This window comes from Argiope bruennichi, chromosome 3 (assembly GCF_947563725.1).
Source record: "Argiope bruennichi chromosome 3, qqArgBrue1.1, whole genome shotgun sequence".
Classification (NCBI taxonomy): Eukaryota; Metazoa; Arthropoda; class Arachnida; order Araneae; family Araneidae; genus Argiope; species Argiope bruennichi.
The window spans coordinates 125535852-125559297 of NC_079153.1; positions in this window are offsets into that span (position 1 = coordinate 125535852).

Consider the following 23446-nt stretch of genomic DNA (forward strand, 5'->3'; position numbering starts at 1 on the left):
AATATTTCTATATTTTATCGGAATTTTAAGAGTGAAGTTCCCGCACATGCGCAGAATCTATTAATATTCTTAGCTTTGTGCTTTTCAAACCAGATTTACACAATATTTAAAACTTATTGCCGAGTCGTAATGAGAATCTTTGACACTTCAGAAGCTCTCGAGGTACAAGTCTTGGTGGCTAGATCGGCAGGGTGTGTCATTGTATTATGCTGGTTTTCTTTTCGAATCTCGAGATCGACAAATAATTTATAATTTTTCTTTTTTTAAAATAATTTTTATCTTTATTTCTCCATTATTCATAGAGTTTCTATGAATCATTCCAAATCATATATTTCAAAACAATATTATAAATTTAAAATATTTCTATATTTTATCGGAAATTTAAGAGTGAAGTTCCCGCACATGAGCAGAATCTATTAATATTCTAAGCATTGTGCCTTTAAAACCAGATTTACACAATACTTAAAACTTATTGCCGAGTCGTAATGAGAATCTTTGACCCTTCAGAAGATCTCGAGGTACGAGTCTTGGTGGCTAAATCGGCAGGGTGTGTCATTGTATTTTGCTGGTCTTCTGTTCGAATCTCGAGATCGACCAATAATTTATAATTTTTCTTTTTTTTTTAATAGATTTTATCTTTATTTCTCCATTATTCATAGAGTTACTATGAATCATTCCAAATCATATATTTCAAAACAATATTATAAATTTAAAATATTTCTATATTTTATCGGAATTTTAGGAGTGAAGTTCGTGCACATGCGCAGAATCAATTAATATTGTTAGCATTGTGCTTTTAAAACCAGATTTACACAATACTTAAAACTTATTGCCGAGTCGTAATAAGAGTCTTTGACCATTCAGAAGCTCTCGAGGTACGAGTCTTGGTGGCTATATGGGAAGGGTGTGTCATTGTATTTTGCTGTCTTCTGTTCGAAACTCGAGATCGACAAATAATTTATAATTTTTCTTTTTTTTAAATAAATTTTATCTTTATTTTTCCATTATTCATAGAGTTACTATGAATCATTCCAAATCATATATTTCAAAATAATATTATAAATTTAAAATATTTCTATATTTTATCGGAATTTTAGGAGTGAAGTTCGCGCACATGCGCAGAATCAATTAATATTCTTAGCATTGTGCTTTTAAAACCAGATTTACACAATACTTAAAACTTATTGCCGAGTCGTAATAAGAGTCTTTGACCATTCAGAAGCTCTCGAGGTACGAGTCTTGGTGGCTATATGGGAAGGGTGTGTCATTGTATTTTGCTGTCTTCTGTTCGAATCTCGAGATCGACAAATAATTTATAATTTTTCTTTTTTTTAAATAAATTTTATCTTTATTTTTCCATTATTCATAGAGTTACTATGAATCAATCCAAATCATATATTTCAAAACAATATTATAAATTTAAAATATTTCTATATTTTATCGGAATTTTAAGAGTCAAGTTCCCGCACATGCGCAGAATCTATTAATATTCTTAGCATTGTGCTTTTAAAACCAGATTTACACAATACTTAAAACTTATTGCCGAGTCGTAATGAGAATCTTTGACCCTTCAGAAGCTCTCGACGTACGCGTCTTGGTGGCTAGATCTCCAGAGTGTGTCATTGTATTTTGCTGGTCTTCTGTTCGAATCTCGAGATCGACCAATAATTTATAATTTTTCTTTTTTTAAAAAATAAATTTTATCTTTATTTCTCCATTATTCATAGAGTTACTATGAATCATTCCAAATCATATATTTCAAAATAATATTATAAATTTAAAATATTTCTATATTTTATCGGAATTTTAAGAGTCAAGTTCCCGCACATGAGCAGAATCTATTAATGTTCTTAGCATTGTGCTTTTAAAACCAGATTTACCCAATACTTAAAACTTATTGCCGAGTCCTAATGAGAATCTTTGACCCTTCAGAAGCTCTCGAGATACGAGTCTTGGTGGCTAGATCGGCAGGGTGTGTCATTGTATTTTGCTGGTTTTCTTTTCGAATCTCGAGATCGACAAAGATTTTATAATTTTTCTTTTTTTTTAAATAAATTTTATCTTTATTTTTCCATTATTCATAGAGTTACTATGAGTCTTTCCAAATCATATATTTCAAAACAATATTATAAATTTAAAATATTTCTATATTTTATCGGAATTTTAAGAGTCAATTTCCCGCACATGCGCAGAATCTATTAATATTCTTAGCTTTGTGCTTTTCAAACCAGATTTACACAATATTTAAAACTTATTGCCGAGTCGTAATGAGAATCTTTGACCCTTCAGAAGCTCTCGAGGTACGCGTCTTGGTGGCTAGATCGGCAGGGTGTGTCATTGTATTTTGCTGGTCTTCTGTTCGAATCTCGAGATTAACAAATAATTTATAATTTTTCTTTTTTTTAAATAATTTTTATCTTTATTTCTCCATTATTCATAGAGTTATTATGAATCATTCCAAATCATATATTTCAAAACAATATTATAAATTTAAAATATTTCTATATTTTATCGGAAATTTAAGAGTGAAGTTCCCGCACATGAGCAGAATCTATTAATATTCTAAGCATTGTGCTTTTAAAACCAGATTTACACAATACTTAAAACTTATTGCCGAGTCGTAATGAGAATCTTTGACCCTTCAGAAGATCTCGAGGTACGAGTCTTTGTGGCTAAATCGGCATGGTGTGTCATTGTATTTTGCTGGTCTTCTGTTCGAATCTCGAGATCGACCAATATTTTATAATTTTTCTTTTTTTTTTAATAGATTTTATCTTTATTTCTCCATTATTCATAGAGTTACTATGAATCATTCCAAATCATATATTTCAAAACAATATTATAAATTTAAAATATTTCTATATTTTATCGGAATTTTAGGAGTGAAGTTCGTGCACATGCGCAGAATCAATTAATATTCTTAGCATTGTGCTTTTAAAACCAGATTTACACAATACTTAAAACTTATTGCCGAGTCGTAATAAGAGTCTTTGACCATTCAGAAGCTCTCGAGGTACGAGTCTTGGTGGCTATATGGGAAGGGTGTGTCATTGTATTTTGCTGTCTTCTGTTCGAATCTCGAGATCGACAAATAATTTATAATTTTTCTTTTTTTTAAATAAATTTTATCTTTATTTTTCCATTATTCATAGAGTTACTATGAATCATTCCAAATCATATATTTCAAAACAATATTATAAATTTAAAATATTTCTATATTTTATCGGAATTTTAAGAGTCAAGTTCCCGCACATGCGCAGAATCTATTAATATTCTTAGCATTGTGCTTTTAAAACCAGATTTACACAATACTTAAAACTTATTGCCGAGTCGTAATGAGAATCTTTGACCCTTCAGAAGCTCTCGACGTACGCGTCTTGGTGGCTAGATCTCCAGAGTGTGTCATTGTATTTTGCTGGTCTTCTGTTCGAATCTCGAGATCGACCAATAATTTATAATTTTTCTTTTTTTTAAAATAAATTTTATCTTTATTTCTCCATTATTCATAGAGTTACTATGAATCATTCCAAATCATATATTTCAAAATAATATTATAAATTTAAAATATTTCTATATTTTATCGGAATTTTAGGAGTGAAGTTCGCGCACATGCGCAGAATCAATTAATATTCTTAGCATTGTGCTTTTAAAACCAGATTTACACAATACTTAAAACTTATTGCCGAGTCGTAATAAGAGTCTTTGACCATTCAGAAGCTCTCGAGGTACGAGTCTTGGTGGCTATATGGGAAGGGTGTGTCATAGTATTTTGCTGTCTTCTGTTCGAATCTCGAGATCGACAAATAATTTATAATTTTTCTTTTTTTTAAATAAATTTTATCTTTATTTTTCCATTATTCATAGAGTTACTATGAATCATTCCAAATCATATATTTCAAAACAATATTATAAATTTAAAATATTTCTATATTTTATCGGAATTTTAAGAGTCAAGTTCCCGCACATGCGCAGAATCTATTAATATTCTTAGCTTTGTGCTTTTCAAACCAGATTTACACAATATTTAAAACTTATTGCCGAGTCGTAATGAGAATCTTTGACACTTCAGAAGCTCTCGAGGTACGAGTCTTGGTGGCTAGATCGGCAGGGTGTGTCATTGTATTTTGCTGGTCTTCTGTTCGAATCTCGAGATCGACCAATAATTTATAATTTTTCTTTTTTTTAAAATAAATTTTATCTTTATTTCTCCATTATTCATAGAGTTACTATGAATCATTCCAAATCATATATTTCAAAATAATATTATAAATTTAAAATATTTCTATATTTTATCGGAATTTTAGGAGTGAAGTTCGCGCACATGCGCAGAATCAATTAATATTCTTAGCATTGTGCTTTTAAAACCAGATTTACACAATACTTAAAACTTATTGCCGAGTCGTAATAAGAGTCTTTGACCATTCAGAAGCTCTCGAGGTACGAGTCTTGGTGGCTATATGGGAAGGGTGTGTCATTGTATTTTGCTGTCTTCTGTTCGAATCTCGAGATCGACAAATAATTTATAATTTTTCTTTTTTTTAAATAAATTTTATCTTTATTTTTCCATTATTCATAGAGTTACTATGAATCATTCCAAATCATATATTTCAAAACAATATTATAAATTTAAAATATTTCTATATTTTATCGGAATTTTAAGAGTCAAGTTCCCGCACATGCGCAGAATCTATTAATATTCTTAGCTTTGTGCTTTTCAAACCAGATTTACACAATATTTAAAACTTATTGCCGAGTCGTAATGAGAATCTTTGACACTTCAGAAGCTCTCGAGGTACGAGTCTTGGTGGCTATATGGGAAGGGTGTGTCATTGTATTTTGCTGGTCTTCTGTTCGAATCTCGAGATAGACCAATAATTTATAATTTTTCTTTTTTTTTAAATAAATTTTATCTTTATTTCTCCATAATTCATAGAGTTACTATGAATCATTCCAAATCATATATTTCAAAACAAAATTATAAATTTAAAATATTTCTATATTTTATCGGAATTTTAAGAGTCAAGTTCCCGCACATGAGCAGAATCTATTAATGTTCTTAGCATTGTGCTTTTAAAACCATATTTACCCAATACTTAAAACTTATTGCCGAGTCCTAATGAGAATCTTTGACCCTTCAGAAGCTCTCGAGGTACGAGTCTTGGTGGCTAGATCGGCAGGGTGTGTCATTGTATTTTGCTGGTCTTCTGTTCGAATCTCGAGATCGACCAATAATTTATAATTTTTCTTTTTTTTAAAATAAATTTTATCTTTATTTCTCCATTATTCATAGAGTTACTATGAATCATTCCAAATCATATATTTCAAAATAATATTATAAATTTAAAATATTTCTATATTTTATCGGAATTTTAAGAGTCAAGTTCCCGCACATGCGCAGAATCTATTAATATTCTTAGCTTTGTGCTTTTCAAACCAGATTTACAAAATATTTAAAACTTATTGCCGAGTCGTAATGAGAATCTTTGACCCTTCAGAAGCTCTCGAGGTACGAGTCTTGGTGGCTAGATCGGCAGGGTGTGTCATTGTATTTTGCTGGTCTCCTGTTCGAATCTCGAGATCGACCAATAATTTATAATTTTTCTTTTTTTTTAAATAAATTTTATCTTTATTTCTCCATTATTCATAGAGTTATTATGAATCATTCCAAATCATATATTTCAAAATAATATTATAAATTTAAAATATTTCTATATTTTATCGGAATTTTAAGAGTCAAGTTCCCGCACATGCGCAGAATCTATTAATGTTCTTAGCTTTGTGCTTTTCAAACCAGATTTACACAATATTTAAAACTTATTGCTGAGTCGTAATGAGAATCTTTGACACTTCAGAAGCTCTCGAGGTACGAGTCTTGGTGGCTAGATCGGCAGGGTGTGTCATTGTATTTTGCTGGTCTTCTGTTCTAATCTCGAGATCGACAAATAATTTATAATGTTTCTTTTTTTTTAAATAAATTTTATCTTTATTTCTCCATTATTCATAGAGTTACTATGAATCATTCCAAATCATATATTTCAAAACAATATTATAAATTTAAAATATTTCTATATTTTATCGGAATTTTAAGAGTCAAGTTCCCGCACATGCGCAGAATCTATTAATATTCTTAGCATTGTGCTTTTAAAACCAGATTTACACAATACTTAAAACTTATTGCCGAGTCGTAATGAGAATCTTTGACCCTTCAGAAGCTCTCGAGATACGAGTCTTGGTGGCTAGATCGGCAGGGTGTGTCATTGTATTTTGATGGTCTACTGTTCGAATCTCGAGATCGACAAAGAATTTATAATTTTTCTTTTTTTTAAATGAATTTTATCTATATTTCTCCATTATTCATAGAGTTACTATGAATCATTCCAAATCATATATTTCAAAACAATATTATAAATTTAAAATATTTCTATATTTTATCGGAATTTTAAGAGTCAAGTTCCCGCACATGAGCAGAATCTATTAATATTCTTAGCATTGTGCTTTTAAAACCAGATTTACACAATACTTAAAACTTATTGCCGAGTCGTAATGAGAATCTTTGACCCTTCAGAAGCTCTCTAGGTACGAGTCTTGGTGGCTAGACGGCAGGGTGTGTCATTTATTTTGCTGGTCTTCTGTTCGAATCTCGAGATCGACAAATAATTTATAATTTTTCTTTTTTTTAAATAAATTTTATCTATATTTCTCCATTATTCATAGAGTTACTTTGAATCATTCCAAATCATTTATTTCAAAACAATATTATAAATTTAAAATATTTCTATATTTTATCGGAATTTTAAGAGTCAAGTTCCCGCACATGCGCAGAATCTATTAATATTCTTAGCTTTGTGCTTTTCAAACCAGATTTACACAATATTTAAAACTTATTGCCGAGTCGTAATGAGAATCTTTGACACTTCAGAAGCTCTCGAGGTACGAGTCTTGGTGGCTAGATCGGCAGGGTGTGTCATTGTATTTTGCTGGTCTTCTGTTCGAATATCGAGATCGACAAATAATTTATAATTTTTCTTTTTTTAAAATAATTTTTATCTTTATTTCTCCATTATTCATAGAGTTTCTATGAATCATTCCAAATCATATATTTCAAAACAATATTATAAATTTAAAATATTTCTATATTTTATCGGAATTTTAAGAGTGAAGTTCCCGCACATGCGCAGAATCTATTAATATTCTTAGCATTGTGCTTTTAAAACCAGATTTACACAATACTTAAAACTTATTGCCGAGTCGTAATGAGAATCCTTGACCCTTCAGAAGCTCTCGAGATACGAGTCTTGGTGGCTAGATCGGCAGGGTGTGTCATTGTATTTTGATGGTCTTCTGTTCGAATCTCGAGATCGACAAATAATTTATAATGTTTCTTTTTTTTAAATAAATTTTATCTTTATTTCTCCATTATTCATAGAGTTACTATGAATCATTCCAAATCATGTATTTCAAAACAATATTATAAATTTAAAATATTTCTATATTTTAACGGAATTTTAAGAGTCAAGTTCGCGCACATGCGCAGAATCAATTAATATTCTTAGCATTGTGCTTTTAAAACCAGATTTACACAATACTTATAACTTATTGCCGAGTCGTAATGAGAATCTTTGACACTTCAGAAGCTCTCGAAGGACGAGTCTTGGTGGCTAGATCGGCAGGGTGTGTCATTGTATTTTGCTGGTCTTCTGTTCGAATCTCGAGAGCGACAAAGATTTTATAATTTTTCTTTTTTTAAATAAATTTTATCTATATTTCTCCATTATTCATAGAGTTACTATGAATCATTCCAAATCATTTATTTCAAAACAATATTATAAATTTAAAATATTTCTATATTTTATCGGAATTTTAAGAGTCAAGTTCCCGCACATGCGCAGAATCTATTAATATTCTTAGCTTTGTTCTTTTCAAACCAGATTTACACAATATTTAAAACTTATTGCCGAGTCGTAATGAGAATCTTTGACACTTTAGAAGCTCTCGAGGTACGAGTCTTGGTGGCTAGATCGGCAGGGTGTGTCATTGTATTTTGCTGGTCTTCTGTTCGAATCTCGAGATCGACAAATAATTTATAATTTTTCTTTTTTTTAAATAATTTTTATCTTTATTTCTCCATTATTCATAGAGTTACTATGAATCATTCCAAATCATATATTTCAAAACAATATTATAAATTTAAAATATTTCTATATTTCATCGGAATTTTAGATTGAAGTTCCCGCACATGCGCAGAATCTATTAATATTCTTAGCATTGTGCTTTTAAACCCAGATTTACACAATACTTATAACTTATTACCGAGTCGTAATGAGAATCTTTGACACTTCAGAAGCTCTCGAAGGACGAGTCTTGGTGGCTAGATCGGCAGGGTGTGTCATTGTATTTTGCTGGTCTTCTGTTCGAATCTCGAGAGCGACAAAGATTTTATAATTTTTCTTTTTTTAAATAAATTTTATCTATATTTCTCCATTATTCATAGAGTTACTATGAATCATTCCAAATCATTTATTTCAAAACAATATTATAAATTTAAAATATTTCTATATTTTATCGGAATTTTAAGAGTCAAGTTCCCGCACATGCGCAGAATCTATTAATATTCTTAGCTTTGTTCTTTTCAAACCAGATTTACACAATATTTAAAACTTATTGCCGAGTCGTAATGAGAATCTTTGACACTTTAGAAGCTCAAAAGGTACGAGTCTTGGTGGCTAGATCGGCAGGGTGTGTCATTGTATTTTGCTGGTCTTCTGTTCGAATCTCGAGATCGACAAATAATTTATAATTTTTCTTTTTTTTAAATAATTTTTATCTTTATTTCTCCATTATTCATAGAGTTACTATGAATCATTCCAAATCATATATTTCAAAACAATATTATAAATTTAAAATATTTCTATATTTCATCGGAATTTTAGATTGAAGTTCCCGCACATGCGCAGAATCTATTAATATTCTTAGCATTGTGCTTTTAAAACCAGATTTACACAATACTTAAAACTTATTGCAGAGTCGTAATGAGAATCCTTGACCCTTCAGAAGCTCTCGAGATACGAGTCTTGGTGTGTAGATCGGCAGGGTGTGTCATTGTATTTTGATGGTCTTCTGTTCGAATCTCGAGATCGACAAAGATTTTATAATTTTTCTTTTTTTTAAATAAATTTTATCTATATTTCTCCATTATTCATAGAGTTACTATGAATCATTCCAAATCATATATTTCAAAGCAATATTATAAATTTAAAATATTTCTATATTTTATCGGAATTTTAAGAGTGAAGTTCCCGCACATGCGCAGAATCTATTAATATTCTTAGCATCGTGCTTTTAAAACCAGATTTACACAATACTTAAAACTTATTGCCGAGTCGTAATGAGAATCCTTGACCCTTCAGAAGCTCTCGAGATACGAGTCTTGGTGGCTAGATCGGCAGGGTGTGTCATTGTATTTTGATGGTCTTCTGTTCGAATCTCGAGATCGACAAATAATTTATAATGTTTCTTTTTTTTAAATAAATTTTATCTTTATTTCTCCATTATTCATAGAGTTACTATGAATCATTCCAAATCATGTATTTCAAAACAATATTATAAATTTAAAATATTTCTATATTTTAACGGAATTTTAAGAGTCAAGTTCGCGCACATGCGCAGAATCAATTAATATTCTTAGCATTGTGCTTTTAAAACCAGATTTACACAATACTTATAACTTATTGCCGAGTCGTAATGAGAATCTTTGACACTTCAGAAGCTCTCGAGGGACGAGTCTTGGTGGCTAGATCGGCAGGGTGTGTCATTGTATTTTGCTGGTCTTCTGTTCGAATCTCGAGAGCGACAAAGATTTTATAATTTTTCTTTTTTTAAATAAATTTTATCTATATTTCTCCATTATTCATAGAGTTACTATGAATCATTCCAAATAATTTATTTCAAAACAATATTATAAATTTAAAATATTTCTATATTTTATCGGAATTTTAAGAGTCAAGTTCCCGCACATGCGCAGAATCTATTAATATTCTTAGCTTTGTTCTTTTCAAACCAGATTTACACAATATTTAAAACTTATTGCCGAGTCGTAATGAGAATCTTTGACACTTTAGAAGCTCTCGAGGTACGAGTCTTGGTGGCTAGATCGGCAGGGTGGGTCATTGTATTTTGCTGGTCTTCTGTTCGAATCTCGAGATCGACAAATAATTTATAATTTTTCTTTTTTTAAAATAATTTTTATCTTTATTTCTCCATTATTCATAGAGTTTCTATGAATCATTCCAAATCATATATTTCAAAACAATATTATAAATTTAAAACATTTCTATATTTCATCGGAATTTTAAGAGTGAAGTTCCCGCACATGCGCAGAATCTATTAATATTCTTAGCATTGTGCTTTTAAAACCAGATTTACACAATACTTAAAACTTATTGCCGAGTCGTAATGAGAATCCTTGACCCTTCAGAAGCTCTCGAGATACGAGTCTTGGTGGCTAGATCGGCGGGGTGTGTCATTGTATTTTGCTGGTCTTCTGTTCGAATCTCGAGATCGACAAATAATTTATAATTTTTCTTTTTTTAAAATAATTTTTATCTTTATTTCTCCATTATTCATAGAGTTTCTATGAATCATTCCAAATCATATATTTCAAAACAATATTATAAATTTAAAATATTTATATATTTTATCGGAATTTTAAGAGTCAAGTTCCCGCACATGCGCAAAATCTATTAATTATCTTAGCATTGTGCTTTTAAAACCAGATTTACACAATGCTTAAAACTTATTGACGAGTCGTAATGAGAATCTTTGACCCTTCAGAAGCTCTCGAGGTACGAGTCTTGGTGGCTAGATCGGCACTGTGTGTCATTGTATTTTGCTGGTCTTCTGTTCGAATCTCGAGATCGGCAAATAATTTATAATTTTTCTTTTTTTTAAATAAATTTTATCTTTATTTCTCCATTATTCATAGAGTTACTATGAATCATTCCAAATCATATATTTCAAAACAATATTATAAATTTAATATATTTCTATATTTTATCGGAATTTTAAGAGTCAAGTTCCCGCGCATGCGCAGACTCTATTAATTATCTTAGCATTGTGCTTTTAAAACCAGATTTACACAATAATTAAAACTTATTGCCGAGTCGTAATGAGAATCTTTGACCCTTCAGAAGCTCTCGAGGTACGAGTCTTGGTGGCTAGATCGGCAGGGTGTGTCATTGTATTTTGCTGGTCTTCTGTTCGAATCTCGAGATCGACCAATAATTGATAATTATTCTTTTTTTTTAAATAAATTTTATCTTTATTTCTCCATTATTCATAGAGTTACTATGAATCATTCCAAATCATATATTTCAAAACAATATTATAAATTTAATATATTTCTATATTTTATCGGAATTTTAAAGAGTCAAGTTCCCGCACATGCGCAGAATCTATTAATTATCTTAGCATTGTGCTTTTAAAACCAGATTTACACAATGCTTAAAACTTATTGACGAGTCCTAATGAGAATCTTTGACCCTTCAGAAGCTCTCGAGGTACGAGTCTTGGTGGCTAGATCGGCAGGGTGTGTCATTGTATTTTGCTGGTCTTCTGTTCGAATCTCGAGATCGACAAATAATTTATAATTTTTCTTTTTTTTAAATAAATTTTATCTTTATTTCTCCATTATTCATAGAGTTACTATGAATCATTCCAAATCATATATTTCAAAACAATATTATAAATTTAATATATTTCTATATTTTATCGGAATTTTAAGAGTCAAGTTCCCGCGCATGCGCAGACTCTATTAATTATCTTAGCATTGTGCTTTTAAAACCAGATTTACACAATAATTAAAACTTATTGCCGAGTCGCAATGAGAATCTTTGACCCTTCAGAAGCTCTCGAGGTACGAGTCTTGGTGGCTAGATCGGCAGGGTGTGTCGTTGTATTTTGCTGGTCTTCTGTTCGAATCTCGAGATCGACAAATAATTGATAATTTTTCTTTTTTTTTTAAATAAATTTTTTCTTTATTTCTCAATTATTCATAGAGTTACTATGAATCATTCCAAATCATATATTTCAAAACAATATTATAAATTTAAAATGTTTCTATATTTTATCGGAATTTTAAGAGTGAAGTTCCCGCACATGCGCAGAATCTATTAATATTCTTAGCATTGTGCTTTTAAAACCAGATTTACACAATACTTAAAACTTATTGCCTAGTCGTAATGAGAATCCTTGACCCTTCAGAAGCTCTCGAGGTACGAGTCTTGGTGGCTAGATCGGCAGGGTGTGTCATTGTATTTTGCTGGCCTTCTGTTCGAATCTCGAGATCGACAAAGATTTTATTATTTTTCTTTTTTTTAAATAAATTTTATCTATATTTCTCCATTATTCATAGAGTTACTATGAATCATTCCAAATGATATATTTCAAAACAATATTATAAATTTAAAATATTTCTATATTTTATCGGAATTTTAAGAGTGAAGTTCCCGCACATGCGCAGAATCTATTAATATTCTTAGCATTGTGCTTTTAAAACCAGATTTACACAATACTTAAAACTTATTGCCGAGTCGTAATGAGAATCCTTGACCCTTCAGAAGCTCTCGAGATACGAGTCTTGGTGGCTAGATCGGCAGGGTGTGTCATTGTATTTTGATGGTCTTCTGTTCGAATCTCGAGATCGACAAATAATTTATAATGTTTCTTTTTTTTAAATAAATTTTATCTTTATTTCTCCATTATTCATAGAGTTACTATGAATCATTCCAAATCATGTATTTCAAAACAATATTATAAATTTAAAATATTTCTATATTTTAACGGAATTTTAAGAGTCAAGTTCGCGCACATGCGCAGAATCAATTAATATTCTTAGCATTGTGCTTTTAAAACCAGATTTACACAATACTTATAACTTATTGCCGAGTCGTAATGAGAATCTTTGACACTTCAGAAGCTCTCGAGGGACGAGTCTTGGTGGCTAGATCTGCAGGGTGTGTCATTGTATTTTGCTGGTCTTCTGTTCGAATCTCGAGATCGACAAATAATTTATAATTTTTCTTTTTTTTAAATAAATTTTATCTTTATTTCTCCGTTATTCATAGAGTTACTATGAATCATTCCAAATCATGTATTTCAAAACAATATTATAAATTTAAAATATTTCTATATTTTAACGGAATTTTAAGAGTGAAGTTCCCGCACATGCGCAGAATCTATTAATATTCTTAGCATTGTGCTTTTAAAACCAGATTTACACAATACTTAAAACTTATTGCCGAGTCGTAATGAGAATCCTTGACCCTTCAGAAGCTCTCGAGATACGAGTCTTGGTGGCTAGATCGGCAGGGTGTGTCATTGTATTTTGATGGTCTTCTGTTCGAATCTCGAGATCGACCAATAATTTATAATTTTTCTTTTTTTTTTAAATAAATTTTATCTTTATTTCTCCATTATTCATAGAGTTACTATGAATCATTCCAAATCATATATTTCAAAACAATATTATAAATTTAATATATTTCTATATTTTATCGGAATTTTAAGAGTCAAGTTCCCGCGCATGCGCAGACTCTATTAATTATCTTAGCATTGTGCTTTTAAAACCAGATTTACACAATAATTAAAACTTATTGCCGAGTCGTAATGAGAAACTTTGACCCTTCAGAAGCTCTCGAGGTACGAGTGTTGGTGGCTAGATCGGCAGGTTGTGTCATTGTATTTTGCTGGTCTACTGTTCGAATCCCGAGATCGACAAATAATTGATAATTTTTCTTTTTTTTAAATAAATTTTATCTTTATTTCTCCATTATTCATAGAGTTACTATGAATCATTCCAAATCATATATTTCAAAACAATATTATAAATTTAAAATGTTTCTATATTTTATCGGAATTTTAAGAGTCAAGTTCCCGCACATGCGCAGAATCTATTAATATTCTTAGCAATGTGCTTTTAAAACCAGATTTACACAATACTTAAAACTTATTGCCGAGTCGTAATGAGAATCTTTGACCCTTCAGAAGCTCTCGATGTACGAGTCTTGGTGGCTAGATCGGCGGGGTGTGTCATTGTATTTTCTGGTCTTCTGTTCGAATCTCGAGATCGACAAATAATTTATAATTTTTCTTTTTTTAAAATAATTTTTATCTTTATTTCTCCATTATTCATAGAGTTTCTATGAATCATTCCAAATCATATATTTCAAAACAATATTATAAATTTAAAATATTTCTATATTTTATCGGAATTTTAAGAGTCAAGTTCCCGCACATGCGCAGAATCTATTAATATTCTTAGCTTTGTTCTTTTCAAACCAGATTTACACAATATTTAAAACTTATTGCCGAGTAGTAATGAGAATCTTTGACACTTCAGAAGCTCTCGAGGTACGAGTCTTGGTGGCTAGATCGGCAGGGTGTGTCATTGTATTTTGCTGGTCTTCTGTTCGAATCTCGAGATCGATAAGTAAATTATAATTTTTCTTTTTTTAAAATAATTTTTATCTTTATTTCTCCATTATTCATAGAGTTTCTATGAATCATTCCAAATCATATATTTCAAAACAATATTATAAATTTACAATATTTCTATATTTTATCGGAATTTTAAGAGTGAAGTTCCCGCACATGCGCAGAATCTATTAATATTCTTAGCATTGTGCTTTTAAAACCAGATTTACACAATACTTAAAACGTATTGCCGAGTCGTAATGAGAATCCTTGACCCTTCAGAAGCTCTCGAGATACGAGTCTTGGTGGCTAGATCGGCGGGGTGTGTCATTGTATTTTGCTGGTCTTCTGTTCGAATCTCGAGATCGACAAATAATTTATAATTTTTCTTTTTTTAAAATAATTTTTATCTTTATTTCTCCATTATTCATAGAGTTTCTATGAATCATTCCAAATCATATATTTCAAAACAATATTATAAATTTAAAATATTTCTATATTTTATCGGAATTTTAAGAGTCAAGTTCCCGCACATGCGCAGAATCTATTAATTATCTTAGCATTGTGCTTTTAAAACCAGATTTACACAATGCTTAAAACTTATTGACGAGTCGTAATGAGAATCTTTGACCCTTCAGAAGCTCTCGAGGTACGAGTCTTGGTGGCTAGATCGGCACTGTGTGTCATTGTATTTTGCTGGTCTTCTGTTCGAATCTCGAGATCAACAAATAATTTATAATTTTTCTTTTTTTAAAATAAATTTTATCTTTATTTCTCCATTATTCATAGAGTTACTATGAATCATTCCAAATCATATATTTCAAAACAATATTATAAATTTAATATATTTCTATATTTTATCGGAATTTTAAAGAGTCAAGTTCCCGCACATGCGCAGAATATTAATTATCTTAGCATTGTGCTTTTAAAACCAGATTTACACAATAATTAAAACTTATTGCCGAGTCGCAATGAGAATCTTTGACCCTTCAGAAGCTCTCGAGGTACGAGTCTTGGTGGCTAGATCGGCAGGGTGTGTCATTGTATTTTGCTGGTCTTCTGTTCGAATCTCGAGATCGACAAATAATTGATAATTTTTCTTTTTTTTTTAAATAAATTTTATCTTTATTTCTCCATTATTCATAGAGTTACTATGAATCATTCCAAATCATATATTTCAAAACAATATTATAAATTTAATATATTTCTATATTTTATCGGAATTTTAAGAGTCAAGTTCCCGCGCATGCGCAGACTCTATTAATTATCTTAGCATTGTGCTTTTAAAACCAGATTTACACAATAATTAAAACTTATTGCCGAGTCGTAATGAGAAACTTTGACCCTTCAGAAGCTCTCGAGGTACGAGTCTTGGTGGCTAGATCGGCAGGGTGTGTCATTGTATTTTGCTGGTCTTCTGTTCGAATCTCGAGATCGACAAATAATTGATAATTTTTCTTTTTTTTTAAATAAATTTTATCTTTATTTCTCCATTATTCATAGAGTTACTATGAATCATTCCAAATCATATATTTCAAAACAATATTATAAATTTAATATATTTCTATATTTTATCGGAATTTTAAGAGTCAAGTTCCCGCGCATGCGCAGACTCTATTAATTATCTTAGCATTGTGCTTTTAAAACCAGATTTACACAATAATTAAAACTTATTGCCGAGTCGTAATGAGAAACTTTGACCCTTCAGAAGCTCTCGAGGTACGAGTCTTGGTGGCTAGATCGGCAGGGTGTGTCATTGTATTTTGCTGGTCTTCTGTTCGAATCTCGAGATCGACAAATAATTTATAATTTTTCTTTTTTTTAAATAAATTTTATCTTTATTTCTCTATTATTCATAGAGTTACTATGAATCATTCCAAATCATGTATTTCAAAACAATATTATAAATTTAAAATATTTCTATATTTTAACGGAATTTTAAGAGTCAAGTTCGCGCACATGCGCAGAATCAATTAATATTCTTAGCATTGTGCTTTTAAAACCAGATTTACACAATACTTAAAACTTATTGCCGAGTCGTAATGAGAATCCTTGACCCTTCACAAGCTCTCGAGATACGAGTCTTGGTGGCTAGATCGGCAGGGTGTGTCATTTTATTTTGATGGTCTTCTGTTCGAATCTCGAGATCGACAAATAATTTATAATGTTTCTTTTTTTTAAATAAATTTTAACCTTTATTTCTCCATTATTCATAGAGTTACTATGAATCATTCCAAATCATGTATTTCAAAACAATATTATAAATTTAAAATATTTCTATATTTCATCGGAATTTTAAGAGTGAAGTTCCCGCACATGCGCAGAATCTATTAATATTCTTAGCATTGTGCTTTTAAAACCAGATTTACACAATATTTAAAACTTATTGCCGAGTAGTAATGAGAATCTTTGACACTTCAGAAGCTCTCGAGGTGCGAGTCTTGGTGGCTAGATCGGCAGGGTGTGTCATTGTATTTTGCTGGTCTTCTGTTCGAATCTCGAGATCGACAAGTAAATTATAATTTTTCTTTTTTTAAAATAATTTTTTCTTTATTTCTCCATTATTCATAGAGTTTCTATGAATCATTCCAAATCATATATTTCAAAACAATATTATAAATTTACAATATTTCTATATTTTATCGGAATTTTAAGAGTGAAGTTCCCGCACATGCGCAGAATCTATTAATATTCTTAGCATTGTGCTTTTAAAACCAGATTTACACAATACTTAAAACGTATTGCCGAGTCGTAATGAGAATCCTTGACCCTTCAGAAGCTCTCGAGGTACGAGTCTTGGTGGCTAGATCGGCACTGTGTGTCATTGTATTTTGCTGGTCTTCTGTTCGAATCTCGAGATCGACAAATAATTTATAATTTTTCTTTTTTTTAAATAAATTTTATCTTTATTTCTCCATTATTCATAGAGTTACTATGAATCATTCCAAATCATATATTTCAAAACAATATTATAAATTTAATATATTTCTATATTTTATCGGAATTTTAAAGAGTCAAGTTCCCGCACATGCGCAGAATATTAATTATCTTAGCATTGTGCTTTTAAAACCAGATTTACACAATAATTAAAACTTATTGCCGAGTCGCAATGAGAATCTTTGACCCTTCAGAAGCTCTCGAGGTACGAGTCTTGGTGGCTAGATCGGCAGGGTGTGTCATTGTATTTTGCTGGTCTTCTGTTCGAATCTCGAGATCGACAAATAATTGATAATTTTTCTTTTTTTTTTAAATAAATTTTATCTTTATTTCTCAATTATTCATAGAGTTACTATGAATCATTCCAAATCATATATTTCAAAACAATATTATAAATTTAAAATGTTTCTATATTTTATCGGAATTTTAAGAGTCAAGTTCCCGCACATGCGCAGAATCTATTAATATTCTTAGCATTGTGCTTTTAAAACCAGATTTACACAATACTTAAAACTTATTGCCGAGTCGTAATGAATCTTTGACCCTTCAGAAGCTCTCTATGTACGAGACTTGGTGGCTAGATCTGCAGGGTGTGTCATTGTATTTTGCTGGTCTTCTGTTCGAATCTCGAGATCGACAAATAATTTATAATTTTTCTTTTTTTAAAATATATTTTATCTATATTTCTCCATCATTCATAGCGTTACTATGAATCATTCCAAATCATATATTTCAAAACAATATTATAAATTTAAAATATTTCTATATTTTACCGGAATTTTAAGAGTCAATTTCGAGCACATGCGCAGAATCTATTAATATTCTTAGCATTGTGCTTTTAAAACCAGATTTACACAATACTTAAAACTTATTGCCGAGTCGTAATGAGAATCCTTGACCCTTCATAAGCTCTCGAGCTACGAGTCTTGGTGGCTAGATCGGCAGGGTGTGTCATTGTATTTTGCTGGTCTTCTGTTCGAATCTCGAGATCGACAAATAATTGATAATTTTTCTTTTTTTTTAAATAAATTTTATCTTTATTTCTCCATTATTCATAGAGTTACTATGAATCATTCCAAATCATATATTTCAAAACAATATTATAAATTTAAAATGTTTCTATATTTTATCGGAATTTTAAGAGTCAAGTTCCCGCACATGCGCAGAATCTATTAATATTCTTAGCAATGTGCTTTTAAAACCAGATTTACACAATACTTAAAACTTATTGCCGAGTCGTAATGAGAATCTTTGACCCTTCAGAAGCTCTCGATGTACGAGTCTTGGTGGCTAGATCTGCAGGGTGTGTCATTGTATTTTGCTGGTCTTCTGTTCGAATCTCGAGATCGACAAATAATTTATAATTTTTCTTTTTTTTAAATAAATTTTATCTTTATTTCTCCATTATTCATAGAGTTACTATGAATCATTCCAAATCATGTATTTCAAAACAATATTATAAACTTAAAATATTTCTATATTTTAACGGAATTTTAAGAGTCAAGTTCACGCACATGCGCAGAATCAATTAATATTCTTAGCATTGTGCTTTTAAAACCAGATTTACACAATACTTAAAACTTATTGCCGAGTCGTAATGAGAATCCTTGACCCTTCACAAGCTCTCGAGATACGAGTCTCGGTGGCTAGATCGGCAGGGTGTGTCATTGTATTTTGATGGTCTTCTGTTCGAATCTCGAGATCGACAAATAATTTATAATGTTTCTTTTTTTTAAATAAATTTTACCTTTGTTTCTCCATTATTCATAGAGTTACTATGAATCATTCCAAATCATGTATTTCAAAACAATATTATAAATTTAAAATATTTCTATATTTCATCGGAATTTTAAGAGTGAAGTTCCCGCACATGCGCAGAATCTATTAATATTCTTAGCATTGTGCTTTTAAAACCAGATTTACACAATACTTAAAACTTATTGCAGAGTCGTAATGAGAATCCTTGACCCTTCAGAAGCTCTCGAGATACGAGTCTTGGTGGCTAGATCGGCGGGGTGTGTCATTGTATTTTCTGGTCTTCTGTTCGAATCTCGAGTTCGACAAATAATTTATAATTTTTCTTTTTTTAAAATAATTTTTATCTTTATTTCTCCATTATTCATAGAGTTTCTATGAATCATTCCAAATCATATATTTCAAAACAATATTATAAATTTAAAATATTTCTATATTTTATCGGAATTTTAAGAGTCAAGTTCCCGCACATGCGCAGAATCTATTAATATTCTTAGCATTGTGCTTTTAAAACCAGATTTACACAATACTTAAAACTTATTGCCGAGTCGTAATGAGAATCCTTGACCCTTCACAAGCTCTCGAGATACGAGTCTTGGTGGCTAGATCGGCAGGGTGTGTCATTGTATTTTGATGGTCTTCTGTTCGAATCTCGAGATCGACAAATAATTTATAATGTTTCTTTTTTTTAAATAAATTTTATCTTTATTTCTCCATTATTCATAGAGTTACTATGAATCATTCCAAATCATATATTTCAAAACAATATTATAAATTTAATATATTTCTATATTTTATCGGAATTTTAAAGAGTCAAGTTCCCGCACATGCGCAGAATCTATTAATTATCTTAGCATTGTGCTTTTAAAACCAGATTTACACAATGCTTAAAACTTATTGACGAGTTGTAATGAGAATCTTTGACCCTTCAGAAGCTCTCGAGGTACGAGTCTTGGTGGCTAGATCGGCAGGGTGTGTCATTGTATTTTGCTGGTCTTCTGTTCGAATCTCGAGATCGACAAATAATTTATAATTTTTCTTTTTTTTAAATAAATTTTATCTTTATTTCTCCATTATTCATAGAGTTACTATGAATCATTCCAAATCATATATTTCAAAACAATATTATAAATTTAAAATGTTTCTATATTTTATCGGAATTTTAAGAGTCAAGTTCGCGCACATGCGCAGAATCTATTAATATTCTTAGCATTGTGCTTTTAAAACCAGATTTACACAATACTTAAAACTTATTGCCGAGTCGTAATGAGAATCTTTGACCCTTCAGAAGCTCTCGATGTACGAGTCTTGGTGGCTAGATCTGCAGGGTGTGTCATTGTATTTTGCTGGTCTTCTGTTCGAATCTCGAGATCGACAAATAATTTATAATTTTTCTTTTTTTAAAATATATTTTATGTATATTTCTCCATTATTCATAGCGTTACTATGAATCATTCCAAATCATATATTTCAAAACAATATTATAAATTTAAAATATTTCTATATTTTACCGGAATTTTAAGAGTCAATTTCGAGCACATGCGCAGAATCTATTAATATTCTTAGCATTGTGCTTTTAAAACAAGATTTACACAATACTTAAAACTTATTGCCGAGTCGTAATGAGAATCTTTGACCATTCAGAAGCTCTCGAGGTACGAGTATTGGTGGCTAGATCGGCAGGGTGTGTCATTGTATTTTGCTGTCTTCTGTTCGAATCTCGAGATCGACAAATAATTTATAATTTTTCTTTTTTTAAAATAAATTTTATCTTTATTTCTCCATTATTCATAGAGTTACTATAAATCATTCCAAATCATATATTTCAAAACAATATTATAAATTTAAAATATTTCTATATTTTATCGGAATTTTAAGAGTCAAGTTCCCCCACATGCGCAGAATCTATTAATATTCTTAGCATTGTGCTTTTAAAACCAGATTTACACAATACTTAAAACTTATTGCGGAGTCGTAATAAGAATCTTTGACCCTTCAGAAGCTCTCGAGGTACGAGTCTTGGTGGCTAGATCTGCAGGGTGTGTCATTGTATTTTGCTGGTCTTCCGTTCGAATCTCGAGATCGACAAATAATTTATAATTTTTCTTTTTTTTAAATAAATTTTATCTTTATTTCTCCATTATTCATAGAGTTACTATGAATCATTCCAAATCATATATTTCAAAACAATATTATAAATTTAAAATATTTCTATATTTTATCGGAATTTTAAGAGTCAAGTTCGCGCACATGCGCAGAATCTATTAATATTCTTAGCATTGTGCTTTTAAAACAAGATTTACACAATACTTAAAACTTATTGCCGAGTCGTAATGAGAATCTTTGACCCTTCAGAAGCTCTCGATGTACGAGTCTTGGTGGCTAGATCTGCAGGGTGTGTCATTGTATTTTGCTGGTCTTCTGTTCGAATCTCGAGATCGACAAATAATTTATAATTTTTCTTTTTTTTAAATAAATTTTATATTTTTTTTCCATTATTCATAGAGTTACTATGAATCATTCCAAATCATATATATCAAAACAATATTATAAATATAAAATATTTCTATATTTTATCGGAATTTTAAGAGTCAAGTTCGCGCACATGCGCAGAATCTATTAATATTCTTAGCATTGTGATTTAAAAACCAGATTTACACAATACTTAAAATTTATTGCCGAGTCGTAATGAGAATCTTTGACCCTTCAGAAGCTCTCGAGGTACGAGTCTTGGTGGCTAGATCGGCAGGGTGTGTCATTGTATTTTGCTGGTCTTCTGTTCGAATCTCGAGATCGACAAATAATTTATAATTTTTCTTTTTTTTAAATAAATTTTATCTTTATTTCTCCATTATTCATAGAGTTACTATGAATCATTCCAAATCATATATTTCAAAACAATATTACAAATTTAATATATTTCTATATTTTATCGGAATTTTAAGAGTCAAGTTCCCGCACATGCGCAGAATCTATTAATTATCTTAGCATTGTGCTTTTAAAACCAGATTTACACAATGCTTAAAACTTATTGACGAGTCGTAATGAGAATCTTTGACCCTTCAGAAGGTCTCGAGGTACGAGTTTTGGTGGCTAGATCGGCAGGGTGTGTCATTGTATTTTGCTGGTCTTCTGTTCGAATCTCGAGATCGACAAATAATTTATAATTTTTCTTTTTTTTAAATAAATTTTATCTTTATTTCTCCATTATTCATAGAGTTACTATGAATCATTCCAAATCATATATTTCAAAACAATATTATAAATATAAAATATTTCTATATTTTATCGGAATTTTAAGAGTCAAGTTCGCGCACATGCGCAGAATCTATTAATATTCTTAGCATTGTGATTTAAAAACCAGATTTACACAATACTTAAAATTTATTGCCGAGTCGTAATGAGAATCTTTGACCCTTCAGAAGCTCTCGAGGTACGAGTCTTGGTGGCTAGATCGGCAGGGTGTGTCATTGTATTTTGCTGGTCTTCTGTTCGAATCTCGAGATCGACAAATAATTTATAATTTTTCTTTTTTTTAAATAAATTTTATCTTTATTTCTCCATTATTCATAGAGTTACTATGAATCATTCCAAATCATATATTTCAAAACAATATTATAAATTTAATATATTTCTATATTTTATCGGAATTTTAAGAGTCAAGTTCCCGCACATGCGCAGAATCTATTAATTATCTTAGCATTGTGCTTTTAAAACCAGATTTACACAATGCTTAAAACTTATTGACGAGTCGTAATGAGAATCTTTGATCTTTCAGAAACTCGCGAGGTACGAGTCTTGGTGGCTAGATCGGCAGGGTGTGTCATTGTATTTTGCTGGTCTTCTGTTCGAATCTCGAGATCGACAAATAATTTATAATTTTTCTTTTTTTAAAATAAATTTTATCTTTATTTTTCCATTATTCATAGAGTTACTATGAATCATTCCAAATCATATATTTCAAAACAATATTATAAATATAAAATATTTCTATATTTTATCGGAATTTTAAGAGTCAAGTTCGCGCACATGCGCAGAATCTATTAATATTCTTAGTATTGTGATTTAAAAACCAGATTTACACAATACTTAAAATTTATTGCCGAGTCGTAATGAGAATCTTTGACCCTTCAGAAGCTCTCGAGGTACGAGTCTTGGTGGCTAGATCGGCAGGGTGTGTCATTGTATTTTGCTGGTCTTCTGTTCGAATCTCGAGATCGACAAATAATTTATAATTTTTCTTTTTTTTAAATAAATTTTATCTTTATTTCTCCATTATTCATAG